Genomic DNA, 24,049 nt, shown 5'->3' with positions numbered 1-24,049 from the left:
GTTAGCCAGTCTGTATCCAAATATGCTCTTCCCCTTCCTTGATAGGTGAACCCCATCTCTGCTTAGCAGTCCTTCTTCCTGGGACAACATCCTGTGGTCAAGGAAGCCGAAGCCCTTATGGTGACTCCATCTTCACAGCCAGGCATTCACCTCCAGGATGCATCTGTGTCTGCCTGGGCCCCTACCCTTGACCAGAAGGATCAAAGAGAACACCACCTGCGCTCTGAACCCATACTCCCAGAGCCCTGTAGTCACTTCTGAGGGTCATACCTCACAGTATCATTAGTGCCCACATAGATGAGTAGCATAGGTCAGTAGTCAGAGGGCCAGATGATCCTCGACAATCCCTCCATATCATCTCAGATACAGGCCCCAGGCAGGCAGCATCTCCCTCGGGATGCCATGTCAGGGTGACAGATGGGTGCCTTCATCCCCCTCAGAAGAGATTCACCAACCACCACTACCTACATTTCCTCCTGGGAGTGGTGGCTACGATCCTCCCAGCCTTCGGGATACCTGGCTGCTCCTCCTCCACCTTTTGGGGGTGATTCCTCATTTCCAGGGCAGCATAACGGTTTTCCATCAGCCCCATATCCTTGTCAATAAATCCAGTTGCCCCCAAAATACCATTTTATATCATATACTATTCCAATATGGACTACAGTCTCAAACCACTATTCACCCATCCCTTGTGGACCAGACACACCAATATATTGCCACCTACCCTTCATACACAGCGCAGAGACTCCACCATTTCCATCCCAACTACACCTATGGACAATAGACTACATATTTTATTCCCTTTATAAATTACAAGCTAATTTCTTCAAATATCATCTCTCCACTAGCTTTCAAATAGATTTAACTATATAGAAAGTTGGAAGGACTAGTATTGACATTATTTACAAACAAGTGTTAGACTCTAGAGTAAATTTCAAATCAAAGTAACTTTTTTAACAACCTTTAACACAAAATTAATTTCAATAATTTTCTTCAACCTCTGCAGAAAAAAATCCATCTTTCCTTCCAGAATAAAACTGGCACTTTTCCTAACCATTTTCCCAAGCAAAAGCTAGAGGAGGGCAAAGAACAGCTTTACAAAGAATCTTATTGCAACATTAACAATGGAGTCATGACAACAGCTTCATAATAAACCACTGTGTTGTAGAATGTTTTGCAACTGAACTCCAGAATTGAGCATGATCCCTCATTGCCTTCAGTAAGGAAGGAAAACCTCTCATTTGAGCACATTTTCCTCTATAACATTTTATTAAATTTTGTCATTATCTTGTTGAACAGTGAGAATATGATACAAAGTTGCCATATAAAACAGAGCTGTCACTGCAAAGTATACTGTGAAGCAGATGTCAGGTTCAGTTTGTCTCTTGATATAGCCATTGTTTTCTCTCCTTTTAAGGAAGTCAAAACATATACACAGCAGGCTATAAAATGTTTCCTGTGTAGAAATAAGAGCATGTATTGGTCATCTATTGCAGCATTACGCAAGAAACTGATTATCAAATGGAAAAGAACTACATACGCAATGACAATGGTGTGAGGAAAGATGATAGAGTTTAATTTTTCTCTAGAGCTGAATTCCATTCTCTTGGCCAGAGTTTGATCTCATTTACACCAGTATAACTCCATTGACTTCAATAGAGTTGCTCCTAATGCAGAACCTGATTCAGCAAAGCACTTACATACAGCAAAGTCCTAAGCCAATAGTCGAAGGGACATAGGCACATGCTTATCTACTTTGCTGAATAGGGACACACTTAAACATGCTTAAGTGTTTTGTTGAATTAGAGCCTTATGCTATTGCAAATGCAACCAGAGTCAGGTTCAGTATAGTCCCACTAGTCTGAGGTAATGCCTTATTTTTTTCCTGTAATTTCCTTTCTAGCAAAAACTAGTATAACTTTCCAGAGAGAACAGAAAAATAAAAATTCTCATGCCCTGACCCTTATTTAAGAGGCTCAGCGCATTAAAAATAATGCAAAACAATGAGAGTTGCATATCAGCTAACATATTTAGCTTTTCACTTTGTCTGTTTTCCTCCTTCTGTCATCTCCCACTGCAGTGGTTGTGACAATACCTACCTCTTTCAACCACAGCTTTGTCAGTTGACAACAATAAGGATGCTGCAGACTATACTAAACAAGGCATCTCATTTATGTCCTTTGCCTGAAAGTTCAGCCAGTGTATGACACTATTACACCATGATCTAATGTTATTCCACTTCAAAAAGCACATCATTTCTGCAAATGACACTCTAGACATGTGCATGTCAGAAGCTAAATGATGACTCTGTCAGGACTTTACGCATATGATGCACATACACATTCTATGTTTAAATGTTAAATCTTTTGTAAAGTTGTTTTCTTGATAGATGCACCATTTATAGAATCTGCTTGTTTCCCAATAGGTATTTATAAATCCCAGGTCAACTGACTTCCAAAGTAATGCAAACCGCTGTCACATTCTTCAGTGTATCCAATGTCATTCTGCTTTTGTCCTCCATCCAGAAGTTATTTATTAAGGACATTATTCTGCAGCATTAGTGCCTGAACATGCCAATGGCAATTCAGAGAGACAACTCAGCTTCTGAGAAGGAATGCCATTTAAAAAGGCAAAGACAGGTTGGGCCTTGATGCTTTAAGGCAGATGAATGTCCGTGTAAAAACCAGAACAGTCTGCTCAAACTTTTTGGACAGCTTCCAAGCTTTACGTGCCTCCTGTTAGTCTGTGGGCTCTTCCAGTATGCTGAAAGAAAGATTAAGTCAGATTCTTAGGTTGTTTTTTCATGATATTGCCCTTAAATCACAACTCTACTTTGGGCTGCTGCCACTGCAGCAAAAATTCTAACTACCTGAGGTCCTCCTATCAAATAGGTGATCCCCCCTCTGAGAACAAATTAAAAGCACATAGGATTGCTGTCACTTTAGCGTAATCAGAAAGATAAGCCAAAACTATTCATTTGGCAAGCCTTGTAACAAGCAAGTACTTAAAACCCATGGCCGAGACACCAGAAACCCAGATTAGGGACAACAAAGGACATCTCCTGTGTCTGTCTGCACGGGGCAAGAGAATGAGTAGTGCTATTTCTGGGAACCATGGATCCTAAACAGCCAGAAGTAGATATCTGGGATGAGCTCATGCTAACTGAATGAGTCTACAGAGGATACCAGCTACTGGAAGGAATTCAAAAAGGGATAGCTTTCTTCAGTCTTCCAGCATGGACATGGCTAATCCTATTCCCACCACCTCTACTGCCCTCACGCTGCTCTTGTCAGTTACAAGGCTATTAATGATTTGCAGCTTTATAATGCTGAAACAATGCCTGCCAATGTCTTCTTCCCAAAATAAATAAAGTTGCAAATTTGCATAATTGTTCATATGTTTACATAAATTCAGGGCCAAACCATCAGAAGTGTCTGGTCTTCCTCTTTTAAAGCTATGCTGTACAAAACTCCAGTGTGGAGCACAAATAACTGCCTGAGATCCTGGTTGATCAGTGCACCATGTTAAATCCAACAAATAATTATACTTTCATTCCATATTTCCAGTAGTGTCTCTCTTTCCTTTTTCATGCTGAAAAGTCCTAGGAAGATGGAGGATGGCACTGCCTGCTAATTGTACCCCAAACTTATTACTTACTTCTAAAATTGTTAAATGGAGATCCGGAAAGCTAAGCCATTTTCACCAATTCTTGATAATTACTCAAGGACGTACCACTGGAAAGTCAGGGAGCTGAAAGAATGTATTACTATTTTTTCCCCGGGGAAAAGTATTTTTACTCCGACCTTAGGGAACAACTTGAAAAATTCAAAGGTAGCTCCCAGATGTTCTCCAAGGAAATTTCCAGCTGGAATAGGATGAAATGAGAAGTATGAACATTTCTTTTTTTAAAAAGAGAGCAAGAAAGACAGATTTGCTTTTAATTATGTTTTGTAAAACTATCTGGGAGAATCTAGATTATGGGAGAAGCCAAAGAAACAAAAGATGGCTGAAAAATTTAGTGGCTGGGCTTAGTCTACACAAATCAGTCACTGATTTCATACCTTACAATGAATACTGAGTCCAACATCAGTAAACACATTTTTCTCTGAAAAAAGTCAAAAATCTGTAGCCCACAGGCAAACACAGAGCTGGAAAGTCTGAAAATACATTCTCTCCCATTCCAATTTTTTGGGCCAGATTCTGATTTACACTAAGGCCCCTTTAATATTGCTTTGGCAGTGTAAGTTTACTTAGAATGGCTATAAATGTAATTTATTCCTACTTTAAGGTTCCTTTATGTTACTAGAATGGTGTAAAGAGGCTTTAGTGTATATCAGAATCTAACCTTATACCCCTTTCTAACTGAACCCATCATTTTTCTGAAGGAACAGTTCAATATTGCTAGGAGTAATAGCAATTTCCTCATCTTTGGCAGCAACCCCGGTCAGCCACAGCTTTTCCTGGTGGACCTCCCAGCTTCACTGAACTGAATTTCCTCAGTGAGTCTGTCTGAGCAGTATGGAAGAATTAAAGAGACAAATGCATTATAATATAGACTAGTTCAACTGTCTGAAGACCTGTGACAATGTTAATGAACAGGTTAGAGAAGGAGAATTACTAAACACCAAATTTTGAAAATGCTGCTATTTTTGGTATTTATTGCTAGTTCTTTCCGACTATGATACATGAATCTCTATCCTGTCCTTAGAAAAGAGGTGTCCATGTCACAGAAAATACTTACACAACTAGCACCTGTTAAGAGCTGTGTGATCTGGAAGCCATTTTCAGCGCACAATGACAGTAACTTTATTGTATGCAGTGTAGTTGTAGCAGTGTCAGTCCCAGGATATTAGAGAGATAAGGTGGGTAAGGTAAAATACCTTATATCGGACCAACGTCTGTTGGTTAGAGAGACAAGTTTTCAAGCCACACAGAGCTCTTCTTCAGGTCTGGGAAAGGTACTCCCAGCATCAGGGCAAAATACAAGGTGGTACACCTTGTTTAGCGTAAGGTAGAATGGCCCTTGAACGGTCCCTTACAATATGTGCTAACTAATGGTAAACAAGCTGTTCCACCTTGCATTTTACCCTGATGCTGGGAGTACTTTTCCCAGACCTGAACAAGAGTTCCGTGTGGCTCAAAAGCTTGTCTCTCTCACGAACAGAAGGTGGTCCATAGACGATATTACCTCACTCACCTTGTCTTTAATAACTTTATTGTCCATGAATTTGTACAACCAATGTTACATAGTCTTGTGCACCAGTACATGGTGCTCCTCACATCAATCTACATATACACAGCTCTCTCTCTCTCTTTTATATGAAACCGCACCCTTGCTGACAATCTCAACAGAGGTATCAGGAATTAAATGACAATACAGAATATGTCACCCTCATATCCCTCTCTGTACGTCTGGTTTCTGACACACTATGCCTGTTTGTAAGCAGTCTAAAGCATTGTCAGACTAGGAACTTTCATGAACATTAAATTCACTTATAACAAATATTGTATTATATTTTCATCCTTTTTCTGGTATAACTATCCTATATGACTGGCACTTAAAATTTACTTAAGTATAGGGGGAAAAAATCTATTTTCAGGTTGAATTGGTATCTTGTTTTTATCTGTGTATTTGAATTCAATGTAATAAAGACCTATTTAACTCTGTGGCTAAACTAATGGAGGATAGCCAGTCCATTCCTTAAGCCATACATGTTAACAAAGAGATTGGCTAAGCACACACAATTAAATCTCCAGCAGAGATCAACTTTTGTCCTTTTCAAAGACCTCTCAATTTTCTCTTTTTGTAGAAAATTATGGAGGTGGGCCTGACTACATTGATTTATGCTCAGAAAGCTTTGGAGAGAAGTTCAATCTCTCCAGACTTGCACAACTTTCTTCAACATTGCAAAATGTGAAGGAAAATTAGATTACATAAAGCTTAATTGTAGGGTTTCTTTTCCAGTATTCTGGCTTCTTTACGTAATGTCTAATACAATATACATTAGTGCAATTAGGTCTGTGCACTCACTGAAGAATGTAAACCATTTCAGGAGGTCCTTTATTTACCACATCAGTAAATAAGTATGTAATCTAAATTACTAAATTTACACCCAGTTCAATGGTGCCTCCCATAAATTTGCTGCAGTGATAAAATGCTACCATAAACCAGTATTATTTCATTAAGATGTCACATTTTGGATTTACAATTCAGAGATATAAAATAAATAAAAATGAAAGCAGAAATCCTAGCCAACAATAAAAATTAGCACAGGCATCAAGGGGAACATACTGCATACCCCATAATGCATTTTTATGGATGGTAGTTTGTGAAGTTAAATATTTTATTTGCTCAGAGACGTTCAGCATTCCTACAGATACAGAGAAGAGGGAGTTTTACTCAGTTAGGCCCTGTTCCTGCCATTTATACAGTGTGAGCAGACCCCTAGGTTCTCAAAGAGCTCCCATGAAGTCAGCGAGGCTCCACATGTGCACAACAGGTCATCTGCATGTTCGTATATAGGACTGTTTGTTAGCCTGAGAGAGAATTTTGGGTTTGACTTTTTGATACTCTTATATCCTTACCAATGCGTGTGAACAAAGACATCGGGTGTCCACAAGCAGATGGGAGGAAAAGAGATAAAAGATGGAGTTAAAAGTGTTAAGGGGTAGGGTGGGAGTGTAATATACGAGCATACACTGGAAGGCTGCCTGGCTTTTCTCTCAAGCCAAGGTCAAGCAACCAGTTAGGAGGGGGAAGAAGGGATGTGGGGGAGGCATAAGACACACTAAAAGCCAAAGGCAGGCCTGGCCTTGGCCAGAGCAGAACCTAACTCCTTACTCTCCTGTGGGATACAAAAGAGATGGGATGAAGACACCAGACTCCCGAACCTTCAAAACGGGAACATAACCATAAATTGAAAGGGGTGGGACTAGAGTCATGCACTGCAGGTATATTTGGGCCTACTAAGAAAGAGGAGGGGGAAATGGGGAATAGGGACATAGGCAAAAGCTCTGTGGTGTCAGAGCGGGGAAAGGGGACATGGGGTAAAAGCTCTGTGGCATCAGAGCTAGGAATGAAACACTGTGAAACAGAGTCTGCCGGCTTGTAGAGCTATGGATACGCTTGCTTGAAACTAACCCCAATAAGCATCACATTGCCTGCACTTCGGACTTCTGGTCTTATGCTTTCTATCTGCATGACAAAAACCAAAGGAGAGGGTGAAGGGAAAGCCCTCTAACATTGCACATGTCAGCTGCAGGGTCGAGATCTTGGAGGCTTACTTATATAAGGCTACATGCTGTCACCCGGGACATTGGAGCTACCTACAGAGCATATTCTTTCGAAAAAGGGCTGGGGGGAGGTAGGGGCTAATTACTGATGAACAAAAACGTCATAAAATGATTATTTATATCTCCAAATACTCGAACCTAAAAAGCAAGAGATTGCTCTCTCTTTCTCCATGACAGTCACCTTTAATCTCGGATTCAATTAAACTAGTTGTTCAGTACTCAATTATGATATTTCCTATGACCAAAAATAACTAAGAAGCTGAAGAGCTTTGCCTCAAACTTTCCAACAGAGGGTTAACATTATGTAATTAGTACAATTAAACCCTGGCCAATCTTAAGGTTCCCTTTTTTCCCATGTTTAAACTACTGATATGTTATCAAGCCAAATGCCCATTTGCAGTTCCTTAATCCCCACAGAAAGATTGCCATAGCTCCTCTCCTCATCACTAGCTGTCCTGCAAATCTATCTTTCCACACTGACACCATTACCAAGTGTGGGATGTCCAGGTGCAAACAACATATACATTTGCATCCTCAGATTGCCAAAGTCCCCATTAGCATCAAAGTCTTTCTGGCCTCTGACTTTGAATGCCCCCAGTTTTGGCTACCTAGCCTGAGCCTAATTTTCAAAAGTGCTGAGCACCCAAAACTCCAGTTTAAGTCACTGGGGGCTGTGGTTACTCCAAACCTCTGAGAAGCAGACCTACGGTGTCTGTAGTTGGGCACCCAAAAATGGAGCCACCGAAAATTAGTGGACACAGTTGAACGTTCTGGCTATAGTGACAGCGTTCTGTCAACTGGTGAGTATGCTCACTGTGAGATGAGCATATACCTCCTCAAGGCAGTGAGAAAGTAAATCAAGTCTCATAGCCAACTTCACAATAAGATTGAAACCACTGACACTATAAACTTACAAGTCAGGTCAAGTCTGCCCTAATAATAAACAACTACTACTGACACTTGGATAGCACCTCCATCCAAAAATCACAAGCCATTACAAAGTGATTATAGAATACACTACACCTTCACTCTAACATTCACTGGTACATCAAACACAAGGTTATAATTTATCAAAATCTTGATCTCTGTCTCTTTCAGTTTGGCCAATTTATTTCTCAATCTTACTCATGTGAACAGTCTTTACTGACATGAGTAATATTACTGATGCCAATGGCCCTATGTGTGGCTGGGAAATAATATATACATTTTCACATCCCTGTCAACAGCAGTTCAACTGAACTGGTGGTTAGTAACAGTAGGAGTTTAGTGTAGATGGAATTTTGGCTGCTGACACACTTTTCAGCACTCTTGATTACTACTCCCAGCAGCTAGATGGCATGTCGACAGGAAAAAAAAATGTGCAGCTGAAACCTCTACTACGGATGGGCTCCCAGCATTGCTAACACAACTTCAATGGTCCCTGCATGGAGCTCATGGATTGGGGCCTAAATGATTAACCATTTGCCAGCATGGTTGTTCTGAAGGTATTATTTTATAGAGTTCGGCTGAACTGTTTTTCTTACATTCCGGATACTTTGTGGAAGATAAAGCATATACTTTATCCACTAGGCTACACACATTTACCATAGGTTTCAGAGTAACAGCCGTGTTAGTCTGTATTCGCAAAAAGAAAAGGAGGACTTGTGGCACCTTAGAGACTAACCAATTTATTTGAGCATAAGCTTTCGTGAACTACAGCTCACTTCATTGGATGCATACTGTGGAAAGTGTAGAAGATCTTTTTATACACACAAAGCATGAAAAAATACCTCCCCCCACCCCACTCTCCTGCTGGTAATAGCTTATCTAAAGTGATCACTCTCCTTACAATGTGTATGATAATCAAGGTGGGCCATTTCCAGCACAAATTCAGGTTCTCTCACCCCCCCACCCCCCCCACACACACACACAAACCCACTCTCCTGCTGGTAATAGCTTATCTAAAGTGACCACTCTCCTTACAATGTGTATGATAATCAAGGTGGGCCATTTCCAGCACAAATCCAGAGTTTAACAAGAACGTCTGGGGGGGTGGGTAGGAAAAAACAAGGGGAAATAGGTTACCTTGCATAATGACTTAGCCACTCCCAGTCTCTATTCAAGCCTAAGTTAATTGTATCCAATTTGCAAATGAATTCCAATTCAACAGTTTCTTGCTGGAGTCTGGATTTGAAGTTTTTTTGTTGTTTTTTTGTTGTCGCAACTTTCATGTCTGTAATCGTGTGACCAGAGAGATTGAAGTGTTCTCCAACTGGTTTATGAATGTTATAATTCTTGACATCTGAATTGTGTCCATTTATTCTTTTACGTAGAGACTGTCCAGTTTGACCAATGTACATGGCAGAGGGGCATTGCTGGCACATGATGGCATATATCACATTGGTGGATGTGCAGGTGAACGAGCCTCTGATAGTGTGGCTGATGTTATTAGGCCCTGTGATGGTATCCCCTAAATAGATATGTGGGCACAGTTGGCAACGGGCTTTGTTGCAAGGATAGGTTCCTGGGTTAGTGGTTCTGTTGTGTGGTATGTGGTTGCTGGTGAGTATTTGCTTCAGGTTGGGGGCTGTCTGTAGGCAAGGACTGGCCTGTCTCCCAAGATTTGTGAGAGTGTTGGGTCATCCTTCATGATAGGTTGTAGATCCTTAATAATGCGTTGGAGGGGTTTTAGTTGGGGGCTGAAGGTGACGGCTAGTGGCATTCTGTTATTTTCTTTGTTAGGCCTGTCCTGTAGTAGGTGACTTCTGGGAACTCTTCTGGCTCTATCAATCTGTTTCTTCACTTACGCAGGTGGGTATTGTAGTTGTAAGAATGCTTGATAGAGATCTTGTAGGTGTTTGTCTCTGTCTGAGGGGTTAGAGCAAATGCGGTTGTATCGCAGAGCTTGGCTGTAGACGATGGATCGTGTGGTGTGGTCAGGGTGAAAGCTGGAGGCATGTAGGTAGGAATAGCAGTCAGTAGGTTTCCGGTATAGGGTGGTGTTTATGTGACCATCGTTTATTAGCACTGTAGTGTCCAGGAAGTGGATCTCTTGTGTGGACTCGACCAGGCTGAGGTTGATGGTGGGATGGAAATTGTTGAAATCATGGTGGAATTCCTCCAGGGCTTCTTTTCCATGGGTCCAGATGATGAAGATGTCATCAATATAGCGCAAGTAGAGTAGGGGCGTTAGGGGACGAGAGCTGAGGAAGCGTTGTTCTAAGTCAGCCATAAAAATGTTGGCACACTGTGGGGCCATGCGGGTACCCATAGCAGTGCCGCTGATGTGAAGGAATACATTGTACCCAAATGTAAAATAGTTATGGGTAAGGACAAATATTCCCTGCTTTCTACCAGAATCTTTGTGCATACAATGGTTTATGCAAATCCAACGTAATCTACTTTGATTTTTGCTGCTTCTACCCCGGAAAAAAAAAAGTAGTATTACATTCTTATATTTTAAATTTCTCCACAAATAGGGCACCTGTTAAAACTATTTCTGTGCAATACTTAGGAGTTTACAAAAAACAGAGAGAAATGGTCTGATGACTGATATACATCAGGGGGGCTATAATAATTTTTCTGCCTTATAACAGTGATGGGAAGAGTGCTTTTTGTTTTCCCAAAGTTGGTGTGAGTACCTAATATGAAAGATTTCAGAGGAACAGCCGTGTTAGTCTGTATTCGCAAAAAGAAAAGGAGTACTTGTGGCATGCTCAAATAAATTGGTTAGTCTCTAAGGTGCCACAAGTACTCCTTTTCTTAATATGAAAGAGTTAAAGGTGTAAGTGAGACATAGGATATGTTCCTAACCCAGAGACCTTCTGGATATTTGGTTCAACAGGGCAATTGCTATCAACATCCAAGGAACTCATGTATTGTTATGAAAGCTGGAAACAGCACCATCCAAAGTGAGAAGCTTCTATAGGTTAAGCATATGAAAGGCCTTGTCCTTAAGACATAACTCCCACGTGATCTGGAACTATGGTCTACACTCCCACAGACATCTGCATGACTGAAGATCACAGAATTATTCCATGAATCTGGGTCACCTGTAAATATGTCACTTCTCTGGACTTAGATTTTCAACAACATGCTTGAAAAGATAGGAAGGTAAGCATCACTGCTAATGTAACCCATGTGCTGGTACTGCAGCAGTTGACTTACTTACTTTTTGTCCCAAGAGGTGAGAGAAGCAGTGGGAAAGAGACAGATTTCTTTATTGAATCCTGTGTGTGTCTGCATAGAGCAGGACAGGGCACTGAGGCCCAGATCCTCAAAGGTCTAGGTGCCTATTTGGTTTCTTAGGCACTAAAGTTCACCGTTTAGGCACCAATGACATTTTCAAAACCACTGCCCAGCTGCTGCCTAATTCCATAAGTGCTTAAGTCCCCTATGCGCAGAGGTGAAAGTAAGCCGGTATGCCCCGGTACAGTGTACCGGCAAGAGGTGCACCATACTGGGGCAGCCCGGCTTCTTCAGGCAGGGCCGACTCGAGGCACCAGCAAAACAAGCAGGTGCCTGGGGCAGCACATTTCTAGGGGCGGCATTCCGGCACCAGCCATGCCGCCCCTAGAGATGTGCCCCGCTGCCCCAGCTCGCCTCCGCTCCGCCTCCGCCTGCTCCCCCGAGCATGCCGCCGCCGCTCCACTTCTCCCCCCTCCCAGGCTTGCTGTGCGCCAAACAGCTGTTTCGTGCGGCAAGCCTGGGAGGGAGGAGAAGCTGAGCAGCTGCACGCTCGGGGGGGGGGGGTGGCAGAGCGAAGGTGAGCTAGGGCAGGGGTTGTGCGGCAGGGGGGAGCTGCAGGAAGCAATGGGGGTAATACGGCACACCCGGGGGAGGAGGCAGGGCCGGGGATTTGGGGAAGGGGTTGGGAAGGGGCGGAGTTGGGGTGGAGCCAGGGGGCACGAAAAAAAATCCAGGGCAGACAAAAACTTTTTTGCTTGGGGCAGAAAAAATCCTAAAGCCGGCCCTGTCGCCAGGGGGCAATTTAAATTGCCTGGGGCTCCCAGCAGTGGCTAGAGCCCCAGGCCCTTTAAATTGCTTCCAGAGTCCCGCTGCTGGAGCCCTGGGGTAGCAGCTGCGGGGCTCCGGGGGCTATTTAAAGGGCCCAGGGCTCCCCTGCTTCTACCAACCCGGCCCTTTCAATAGCCACTGGAGTCCCGCTGCTGCTACTCCAGGGCTCCGGCGGCTAATTAAAGGACCGGGGCGGTAGAAGCAGGGGAGCCCCAGGCTGCTGCTGCTGCTGCTGCTACTCCGGTGGGTGGGGGGGAGACGAGGAGAAGGGGGAGGCACTTACCTTACAGGGTGGGCTGGGGCTGGCTCTGACCCCCTCAGCCCCGCCCCTTCCAGTGGCCAAAGCTTGCCCCAGCCCACTGATAAGTCACTCAACTTACTTTCACCCCTGCCTATGCACCTTAGTTCTGCTTATTGCCATTCACCAAACCACCTCAGCTCTGACCCCATCCGACAGCCAAAGAGCACAGGCTAGCTCAGCTCCCGAGGCCTAGTGCAAGCCAAAGCCCCGAAGTGGGATTTTCAAGCTAGGTGGAGGAAGTTCTACCTCACCAACAGAGCCTGATCCTGTAACTTTGCTCTGTGCGTGCCAGACCCTGCAGCAGGAGAGACGGATGCAGACCGTGTGGGAGGGGCAGCACAGCACCCCCACAAAAGACAGCCAGAGGCTTTGGGAAAACTTGGGGTGAGCAGAAGAGTGGTAGTGAGTGTGAGCAAGAGACAGAGAGAGAGAAAGAGATGGTTTCAGCTGCTAGGGAATGGGCTACCTAAAATGCCTGGCCTGGGTTAGGTGTCAAACTCCAAGAGAGAGCCAGGAGCCTGAGTGGAGGGAGGATATCTGGCCCACCAGCCACTTAGATGCCTAAACCTCTTCCTTCTACATTTCAATCCTGCCTATTTTATATGGCTCCCCGCTAAGATTGCTGGCTTGTGAGAATCCCTTTCTCAGGTGCCTTACTTTCCCCATGCATTACATTGGGAGCCTGGTCACCTAGCTCAGGGCTGAGTATTCCACTCGGTGATATGCAGCCAAGGAGTTAGGTATTGTAATGCTGAGTGGTGCAACACACCTAAGTATCTTTCAAGATTTGGGTCTTGGGTTAGAAAGACCCAAAGGCATCTAGAGTGGAGGGGAAGGGGTGGTAGTTACTAGACATGCTCAGTAAATGTCTCTGAAGCTGAACAGAGGGTTTCCATTAGGGCAAGCAGTCTAGCGCAGTGGCTCTCAAACTCTCTAGACTACTGTACCCCTTTCAAGAATCTGATTTGTCTTGCATGCCCGCAAGTTTCACCTCACTTAAAAACTACTTGCTTACAAAATCAGACAAAAATACAAAGGTGTCACAACACACTATTACTGAAAAATGGCTTACTTTCTCATTTTTACCATATAATTATAAAATAAATCAATTGGAATATAAATATTGTACTTACATTTCAGTGTATAGTATATAGAGCAATATAAACAAGTCATTGTCTGTATGACATTTTAGTTTGTATTGACTTTGCTAGTGCTTTTGATGTAGTCTGCTGTAAAACTAGGGATAATGAAATGTTTTATCCTTATTGCATGAGTAAAGGGCAGCAGAACTGTACTTTGCCTGGTCTGATTGAGGGAGTCACCCTAAATTGAACCTCACTTGCTAAGCAGGGGGTAGGGATGCCAAGCCCCTTCTGGTGGAAATGAGGGGTATGGGCCCTGCCTAAAGAGTTCTAGACCCCATTTGATCTCCTCTTTCCAGTGTTTAAAGACAGAGCTGATTGGGCTCAATGGAGAATCATTGTTTCTACTCAGTGATTAGCAGAGCTGAATTTCTGATAAGCATGTCTAGGCAGTAGGTTTTAGACCTGGTGCAGGGACAGTGGTGAAATGAAAGACCATGCAGAGGCTGTACTGGCAGTGAGGTCCCCTGCTACCCAGTGAAATCCGTAAGAGCTGAAATCTTGGGTTGGGCCGTAGAACCTCAGAGTGTGGGATCGCAGAAGTGGCCGTGAGCATCCCACAGCAGCAGCGCACGACCGGCAGCGGTGGAGGCGGTGGCGACCGGCCAGTTGCAGAGAAACACACAGCGACATTGCTCGATGCCCCCCCACACACACTCACACACTTTATGGGGTGGGAGGTGTACCCCTGCGACCACACAGCTGAAAGCTGGGTCTTCACTAACGAAAGACAGCCAACTGTGAATGGGGTGCGGTGGAGAGAGAGGGGAGCGATGGTTAGACATTCATTTGTCAGACTTTCCCACAGCAAGGTGGGAAACTGAGGAAAATATCACTGTCCAACCTGCTGTGGGGTTGGGTTTGCTTATAATCCCATGTTTTCCCATGTGGTTGTGGTGTTTTCCCAAATGAATGCTTGGCTCCCTTTCCCTTTTACTACAAGTTATCTTTTGTTATACACAGACTCAGTTCTTGGAAGTGAGGCAGTATTGCCTCTTAGAGACACCAAGGGGTGGAGTTTTGATTTCCTAGATTACTGGGTGGGGTCGCAAGCCGGTTCTGTTTTATATTGTTAAGCGGAACCCCTAGATATTGAACCCAGACCTTGTTGTTGCCGAGTCTACCTGGCAGAAGGGTTACATAAGGTTTGTCCAAATTCCAGTGTTCTATGCAAGCAATTTATACATTGATGTGCTACTATAAATTTAATTGTATGACTAAATTACTGTGTGGAAAGTATTTCTGTCTGAAGAGAGGACAGAAGGTAAAGTTTGGAAATATAAGAACAGTGTATTGATCTACAAAAGTAGGATAGTGTTTCCAATAGCGAATGCTTTATATTTCTCTTAATCAGGAGGTGGTAAGACAGTGTGGGTGTGCGTGCACGCATGTCCTCATCTCTTTGGGGTGAGACATAAACACACCCTGATGGCTGCAAAAAGAGTGCATTGAAATTGCCCCTCCATGACACTGATCATCTACAAGTAAAAACAACATGGATTTTTTCACATACCAGCACTTACTGCAGTACGAGTTCAGGTTGGGATTTTCAAAAGACCTTAGTCATGCAACTCCTGTTGAATTTGGGTGCTTAGTTCCTTAAACTCTTTTGAAAATTCCAGCCTTAAGCAAATATGTTTTAATCTGAGCATTCACACCTTGCAGCATTAAAATGAAAAGACAAGTGCATCCTCACTAAACATGACTGGTAATATTATTCCTCCCTCTTCCTACAGGTTACTAATTCTACTGTATATTCTTGTAAAGAAACAAACAATTGATGGATTTAGATAAATCTGTCATGACCATGGGAGCTAATCAATGGAACAAAAGAATGAGCTGTTTACAAATGCAACATAAAGTTCAGAAAACAAGATTCTGTGTGATAAGTTCAATTCCCTGTATTTTATTTTTAAGCAAAAGTGAGTGAAACAGTGCAGCTGAACTGTCAAGCTTTAATTGTTCCAGAAGTCCCATCATGAAGGGGGAAGAGTGCCAGAAATTCACATGATTTATTATCTTCCTACATTTCAGTTTCCAGCAAATGTGCAATCCCAAAGGAGTTCTCTGCCATTTCCTGACAGTGCCTTAGTGCTGAATTAATACACAAGGTAAAAGAAAGTTCAGCGTAGAATATCAGAACTGATTAATGGAAGTCATGTCAGTTTGTCAGTCCTCTGCATGCTAATTAGACAAAGCACTCAAGAAATCTAAGTGCCTTATATTAAAGTTGCCAGAAAGTTTATGTTGTGGTCAGTTTGCGGAAATGACCAGGGAAATGTTACTTTTATGTATAAAGTACACTTATTAAACCTATTGCTGGGCTAAGTAAATAAAAGAATGGCAAAGAAATCAGCAATCTATTCCCCATAAATCCTTCCTATGATTTCAGTGAAGTTCAGTAGTCTCAGACAGAACTTTTTTATCCAAGGTCTTTGTTCGTATTTCCGATTTATTTTAGTCCTAATGGAGAAGCACCCGTAGAAGTGCAAGACTACAAAGTTGAAGGTCCCACACAATCCTAAATAGGGTGCTCCATAGCATGTGAGAACTAATGCAGACACAGAGGAATTCTGCTGTATGCTAAAAGTGTGAACAGCCCCTCAGAAATAGTTTGTTATTTTATGTTGAAGCTCAAGTAATCAACTTTGTTTCTAGTGCTTCACATGTTGTGGTGACTAATTTATAGTAAATAGGTTTAGAGAAAACGCAATCTAAATAAAAAGCCACGTAGCATAATACACATTCATAAACATGTCAGCTTGGAATAATTAACACAATAACGAACAGCAGAACCACAGCTATCGGTTATATTCTCCCACCTTCTGAAGAACAGGTCTCCATTATGTATAAAAATACCTTGGAGTTATGGGCAGGCCGTACTGCTACTACTGCCAAATTGTCATGTTTTTTCTATATTGTGTGACCCCTTTACAGCTTTCCAAGGCTGTCCTTTAGAAAAAAATTGTCAGCTAGGAAACAGCTCAGTAGCAAAGGTAGGTCCATGGCCATTTAGGCTTCTTTCCTATTTTGCAATTGATTGACATTAAGTTTGCTGGAAAAGAACCAGCTACATGCTCAGAACATAGTCCCATACCTCATGCCAGCAAGGATAATTTGACAGACTCAGAAGCCCTGATTCTGATCTCAGATATACTTGTGTAAATCAGGAGTAATTCCTCTAAAGTCACTGGGTCCAATCTTTGGCCCTGCTACAGTGGCTATGTACCATTCTGCAACACAAAGCACTAACACCCATCTTAAAGGGCCATGTAGGTATTTCCTCTATGTAAGGGAACCCACAGATGGTAGAGAGACAACACAACAGATCATCCCTGTCCCACTTTTCCTGGTGCTGGAAATGTGGGCAGGAAAAATGGACAAGGCCAAACTGTCCCTAGGCCCTGTAATTCTTCAGCTACCAAAAGAGCCCTTGACAATTGGTTTAAGTTAGAGCATCTCTTAGGTTGTACAAACTTATGCCAGACACTGGATGGACCCATAGTTGGCCCAAGAATCCAGGGAGCATACATCTGGCCTGAGTTATCCTTGCCCTCCTCCTCTCTTCCACTGAACTGGACTGGAGGAGCAGGGCCGGTGAACCTGAATCTTCAAAGATTTACATTCTGTAAAAAGCAGATGTAAAATGCTACAAACTAGAATCCTTCACTAATACTGGTAGTGATGTTTTACCCTCTCTGTGCACAGGCACAAGTGTTCATACAGTGTATAAAGAGAATGAAGGGATATCATTATAATGAAGGGATATCATTATAAACCAATGTGAGATCAAAATCAGGTCCAAAGACAGCTCCTTTGAGAGGGAGCAAGAGAGGGGGACTTTACAACCCCACATACTTTGAGGCCACAGAGCCCAGGAGACCAGCAGAGCATCTGCAGGCTAGTAATCAAGGCATCAAACTCTTTGCCAGATTGGGCCCGTGCAATTATTTCACTTGTATTGCCTTGATAACAGACTATTGCAACCATAAGCAATCTGCTGATTGATTCAATGACAATTCTTTTGCTTCGCTGTAGAGCTCACTGAAAAATTTGCATTGAAACTTCTCTTTATTTCTTTTTTAAAAATTAAAACAGGAAACTTGGGCTTTGACTAAACAAAAAACTGTCTGCTTTCTATTGACAATTTTCACTTCTAAATGAAAACCCCAAAACTGAAAACTTTGCGTTCAAAAACTTGCCAGTCAAAAACAAAAGCATTGTCTGTTTTTTTTATGAAAATTGATATTTTTTGTAAGTGGGGCGGGGGGGAGGGAAGAGATTTTTTCCAACCAGTTCCAATTCTCTTTTTGGTAGTTTTTAATAGACTTTTAGCATGTGGTAAAGGAATACTGGACAAGATTTGCACCAATGTAATTGTAAGGTTCTGAAGACATCTCTATAAGTCAATGGTGAGTATAACTCCCTTCCAAGCAGTTGACCTGGTAGGCGTTCAGATACTAAGGTGAAGAGCACAGTATAAGAACCTATAAAGATGAGTATGGAACAGAATAACATAAATTCCAGTCGATACAAAACGCTGGACAGTGCCTTATAGGTGGTAGTGGTGTTAGAACTTAACCTCCAGGAGCCATGTTAATTAACACAATGTTAAACATGACCTTACAGTCAGTGTGGACAGGGACAAACCTATGGTTCACGACCAGCTGACATGATGTTAAAACATTATGGTTTTTGTCTACACTGACTGTTAAGAGCTTATCTTCACTAGACATTTGTCCATTTTATCCAGATTATAAACCATTTGTTCTTTATCCTATGCTTATCCCAGCGTAAAGAAGAAACAAATGTTGCCTGGATGAAACATATGGGGAGTGTCCATACTAGACTTCACAAATGCATTAACTACCTCAAGATAACTGGCAATCAACTAATATGAGATACAAAAGTCTAGTGAAGAGAAGCCCTAAGTCATATTTAATATCATATTAGTTAAAACAACTCTTCAACATTGGGTTCTAACACAACATTAATTTTCAAGTGAGTACAAGTCAAGTGAGGGTGGTGTAGAGTTGCACCACCCGCAGGAGAGAGCTCCTGGATGCTTCCACCGCTCTTCCCTCCTAAAGGTGGCTATTATAGCAGCACATTAGCCTCACGCTGTTCTTGTGTTCAGGTGAGTGCAAGGACATCAGCTGTGCTTGAATTGTGTGATGGGGAGTACAGAAGCAGGACACAATCTAGCCCAAAATATTTTCTTGTATACAGAAGTGAACTAGCAAACCATGTCTTTTTTCATGCCCCTATTTTGTGCCTCTAGGCCATTCAAACTTAGGTCTTCAAAACCAAAATGAAATTATTCACAATGCAGTCAGAGTGTGCATGGTTAGAAAGGACTGAAAATGATCAATCCATTCCTAGATTCACTAAACCTTGTTTATGAAAGAAATTATGATTGGGACAAAAAGTCCTACAAGATTTCAATTAAATCTTACTACATCACCTGCAGTAGATGGTTACATGCATTAATGTAAGAGGGTCATGCAAAAAAGAGAAAATTACATATAATTGACAGCATAGCTAAACACAAATGTCCATAATTAGCAATGACAGTTCAGTTGTTAGTACATTTCTGAGTAACTTAATGATCAAAAAGCCAAAGATCAGATGAATCAGATTGTTCATACTGTGTCAGCAGGAGATGATTACAAAATTGGGATCATTATCCCAACTCCTACTTAGAAGCAGCTATCAGCCAGGAAAGGCGAGGGACATTATTTCTAAAACTATTCTTTCATTCTGATATGCACCAGCAGGCCCAGCTGTTAAGAACTTCAGGGACCAGATTATTGTTAAAAGGTCACCAAACAAATGATTTAGTACCATTTTTTTTTGCAGAAATATTACATATAAAACATGGGTCAGCTCTGGGATCAAACAAATTCATAAGATTTCAATGTAGCTGCTGAAAAAAAAATCTCAACATGCCTATTGGCCTTAATTGAGCATGACATATATATAATACACATAGCTATATTTTTTGAAATTATATGTAAATGAGAGTTCAACAGAAAATAAACTTGGTGCATTTCTATAGTCTCTGAAAATATATATTTTTAATATCTTAGACCAAGATCTGAACCAAGCCAAAATTATTGACTTATGGCAAACCAGAAATCACATCTCAGATCATTTGGGGCATAATTCTTCTATTGGAGCTGTATGGTAGAACTCAACACTGTTGGGAGTTCATCGTATGAGGCAGAATGGAGTATTATGTCAAAATCTGCCATGCAGGCCTCAAAGAAGAATTCTGTCCGCAGACAGTAATCATAAAGTTTTACTAGTTGATTATATGTTACTGTTATTCAGTATGTTACCATAAAAGATAGGTTAGAAGAGACAGTTTGGGTCATCTAGTACAACCCAGGCATTTTACTGAACTTCTCCCTACATCATTCTCACTGATGTCTTGTTATCTAAACTTATTCTTAAATATCTGCAATGATGGTAGTGCAGCCACTGCTCTTATGAGATAGAACTCTTTCCTAATGTGTTGTTTTAACAATAGTTTCTTTAACTTCCACAGGTACATCCATTCTGAGGATGGGGAGGACACATCCGTCACAGTCTTTTATCATCATCTTCATTTCTTACTGATGAAGGGTCAAAAGAGAATGAGAAATTCCTCTCTCACATAGCTTTGCAGTATGTATATCACTTCCACATAAGTGGTCTATATTCGTTTATCATGCATTTTGGTCTACCTCACCTGCCTTCTGCCAAGTAATCTATCTCCCAACCCAGGACTTTCCCTAATATTTCAACCCCTGGAGCAGATCCAAACTGCTGCCTCTTTTTTCAGATCAACCCACCAGAGAAATATTTCCTTCTTCCCTTTAAATGTGGAATTTCCAACTGAAAAATTGTTGCTTGAGATCCAAGTTGCAAAAATGTACACGCCAAGTCATTTAAGGCTTAGTATCTTTTAATCCTCCAGACTTAGAAACAGGAGCTTTATTCTATTGAAATGGAAGATTCCAACCTTCCCAATATGACAAAAAATTTGCTTATCTGGAAATTTCCAAGATACTTTAAAGTGGTTTCTGTGATGTTGACAGGCCAGCTCAGATCAAAGCCATAGACTCATTCACTTGTGGGTGAATATCAAAGAAATGTTAACATTGTCTTCACTTACCCATAACCTGCTGTTTACTATCACATTACATTATGTATACCTGCTAATTAGATAACACTAGATTAAAGTGTATATTAGTGTGAAGATGTGAATGTACTGGGTGTGTAAACTTCAAGAAAAACTAATGAAGGATTGGTTTCAGAGTAGCAGCCGTGTTAGTCTGTATTCACAAAAAGAAAAGGAGTACTTGTGGCACCTTAGAGACTAACCAATTTATTTGAGCATAAGCTTTCGTGAGCTACAGCTCACTTCATTGGATGCATTCAGTGGAAATGCACTGAACACATCCGATGAAGTGAGCTGTAGCTCATGAAAGCTTATGCTCAAATAATGAAGGATTGTTTCTGGCTATCACATTGTGTTTACCCATCACACAGAGATTGGAGCCTTGGAAACGTAAAAGATTGCTAACCGCAAAGCATGGGTTGTTGTGTTTGAAAATGGAAGAGCCCATGCTGTAAATAAAAACACTTGCCAAATTGCCTTCCATGGAAGGATGCTGTAAGAATGGATCCAGGAATCGATCCTGTGTCTCTGAACTATTTGGACACTTCTAGATGCAAGACTGAGATCCCCAGAGTTATTTTTCGTAACCCTGAAAAGACTTTTGGAAAACTTCATCTCTAGTATCACTTTGGACTTACAAACTTAGACTCGCCTGCTAATGTATTTTACCCACTTTAATCTCTCAATAACCCTCATTTATTTTTCTTCGCTAATAAATCTTTAGTTAGTTTATAGAGAAACTGGCTGCCTGTGCTGTCTTTGGTGTGAGATCGAGAGTATCCATTGACCTGGGGTAAGTGACTGACCCTTTGGGGTTGGGAGTAACCTGATGTGATGTGGTATTTGTATAGTGACCAGTATCACTAAATCCAGTTTGTCTGGGTGGCAAGGTAGGCTGAAGAGCCTAAGAAGAGCAAGATTCCCAGCTCCAGTTGACCGCCCACCCCCTTCATGGGTGTAGGCCTGGCTTGACATACGTAACTTGCCTCATTTTTTAGTGGGCATAATTGGGAAGATGAATGGAAAGTTAAATTGTAAATAGGGGCTTGACAAACAGTATGCTGGAGTCAGGATGTCTGTGCTAGCTAAATTAAGCAGCAAAATCTTGATGCAACACATTATCGACAAAATAGACCTGGAATGTAAAGATCTGATTCCACGGGAACAGTACATGTACAAAGCATGCTGTACAGGGATTGGTTCCTGCAAATTAATCAATCCAAAAAATGTGTGGTGTAATGCATAGAAAATGCAATGGAATGTGACAACGTATTTAAAGGAAGAGGTTGTCTATGTAACTTTGGATGTGTGGTACACTCTATACGCACCACCTACGCTTGAGACTGATCAACTCAGAGTAGCTTTGCAGTGCTCCAAATACAGGAACCTGAGTGACAAAATCTGGAGTCGAACTGAGTATTTTGGATCCCAGAGAACTGAATGAAGTGTTCTCCCAGAACTGGACACAGTGTTCTGGATAAGCCAAATGGAAGAGGTCTCAGAGGAGATCCCAACACTGGCCTTCCAACCTCAAGCTCCAGCCCAACCCACGCCTTCAAAAGCACTGACTGCACACCTATTTTTAGAGTGCTATCATGAGCCCCACTAGATTGAGTCTGTCAACCCAGGTGGGGAGGTGTCCTCCTGCTCAATCCAAAATGCTGTGCAGACATACCCATAATAGTAACAGAGGCACTTGGCTTGACAGGAGAGAGGATACCAAAAAAATTGGTTAAACACTTCTAGGTTTCTTTTGCATTCAGTATTCAAAATCTGAAGAATATGTGGTAGCACAGTGTGGTGTAAAGATTTTATTGGCTTCATCCGAGTTGAGCTGCATAAGTAATGCCACCATCCCAACCTCATGCCAATAAAACCACACCATCATATCTGGCCTACACATACATTATTATGCATTTGTACCAATAAAATCCTCCATTTAGTACTCCAGTAGTTTAGTTCCTCTACATTTAGTACATTTTTGTATCACCCTTACCTGGACACCACACTTCTGCGTAGTACACATACTGTTGTCTCTTTTCTCTATATATTCCTGAATAAAGAACAGGAGGACTTGGGGCACCTTAGAGACTAACCAATTTATTTGAGCAGAAGCTTTTGTGAGCGATAGCTCACTTCATCGGATGAAGCTCACGAAAGCTTCTGCTCAAATAAATTGGTTAGTCTCTAAGGTGCCACAAGTCCTTCTTTTCTTTTTGCGAATACAGACTAACCCAGCTGCTACTCTGATTCCTGAATAAGTAAATCCTAATCCTGTTTTGCTACTAAATTTTAAATTTAAAAATGTATGCTAACTATATCATTTTGAAAGGTATATTACCACAATAGTGTTTTTTACTGGTTGTGCATAACTGTACGTGATTCTTATGGAATATCAAGACTGCAGCTGTTCATTTCACATTCCCTTTTTAATTCCAGCTCTGTCTTCACCTTTAGTCCATTCAATACTGCAGTTGCTGCATGTTACATTCAAATTACTTCCTGATCTGGACAAAAAAAAAGTCTTGCTGTTGAAAGGGGTGTCAGATCCTCAACTGATGTACATTGTCACAGACTTCAATAGAGCTAGAGCAATTTACACTTGATGAGAAGTTGCCCCTGAATTTGTAACATGTCCCAAATGCACATTATTACTCAGGGAAAATTCTCAGGGGGAATTCTCACTTCTCTGGCAGTTTTGACTGAATCAAGAGTGCACGGCAGGATGGGCCCTAATTATAATTCCGTTTTACTTCATTTTGTGTAATTTTTGCAAAATCTTCCTCAACAACCCTATAAGAGACAGCTTTTTGGCACATTTTGTCTTTTGATTCTAGTGAGATTTTGCATTAAGGAGTGAACTGGTATTACATCCAGTAAAATAACATCAGTAGTAATTATAGTAACAGGCCAAATGTTAAAGGCAGTATACAATATAGAATACACTGCACCAAATTCTGTCAGTTCCCCCACTGAAGTCAAATCAGTGCACTACAAAAGATGTACAACATGAATCCAAGAAGGGTTATTGTAATGTCAAATTGAAGAAGCTGAAGAGAAAGATGAAGGAGAGTTTGATGTTTCTGAAACAGCAACAGTTTCAGAGTAGCAGCCGTGTTAGTCTGTATTCGCAAAAGGAAAAGGAGGACTTGG

Source organism: Lepidochelys kempii, chromosome 1, assembly GCF_965140265.1.
Source record: "Lepidochelys kempii isolate rLepKem1 chromosome 1, rLepKem1.hap2, whole genome shotgun sequence".
NCBI classification, from domain to species: Eukaryota; Metazoa; Chordata; order Testudines; family Cheloniidae; genus Lepidochelys; species Lepidochelys kempii.
Note: the sequence above shows the minus strand (reverse complement) of the source record.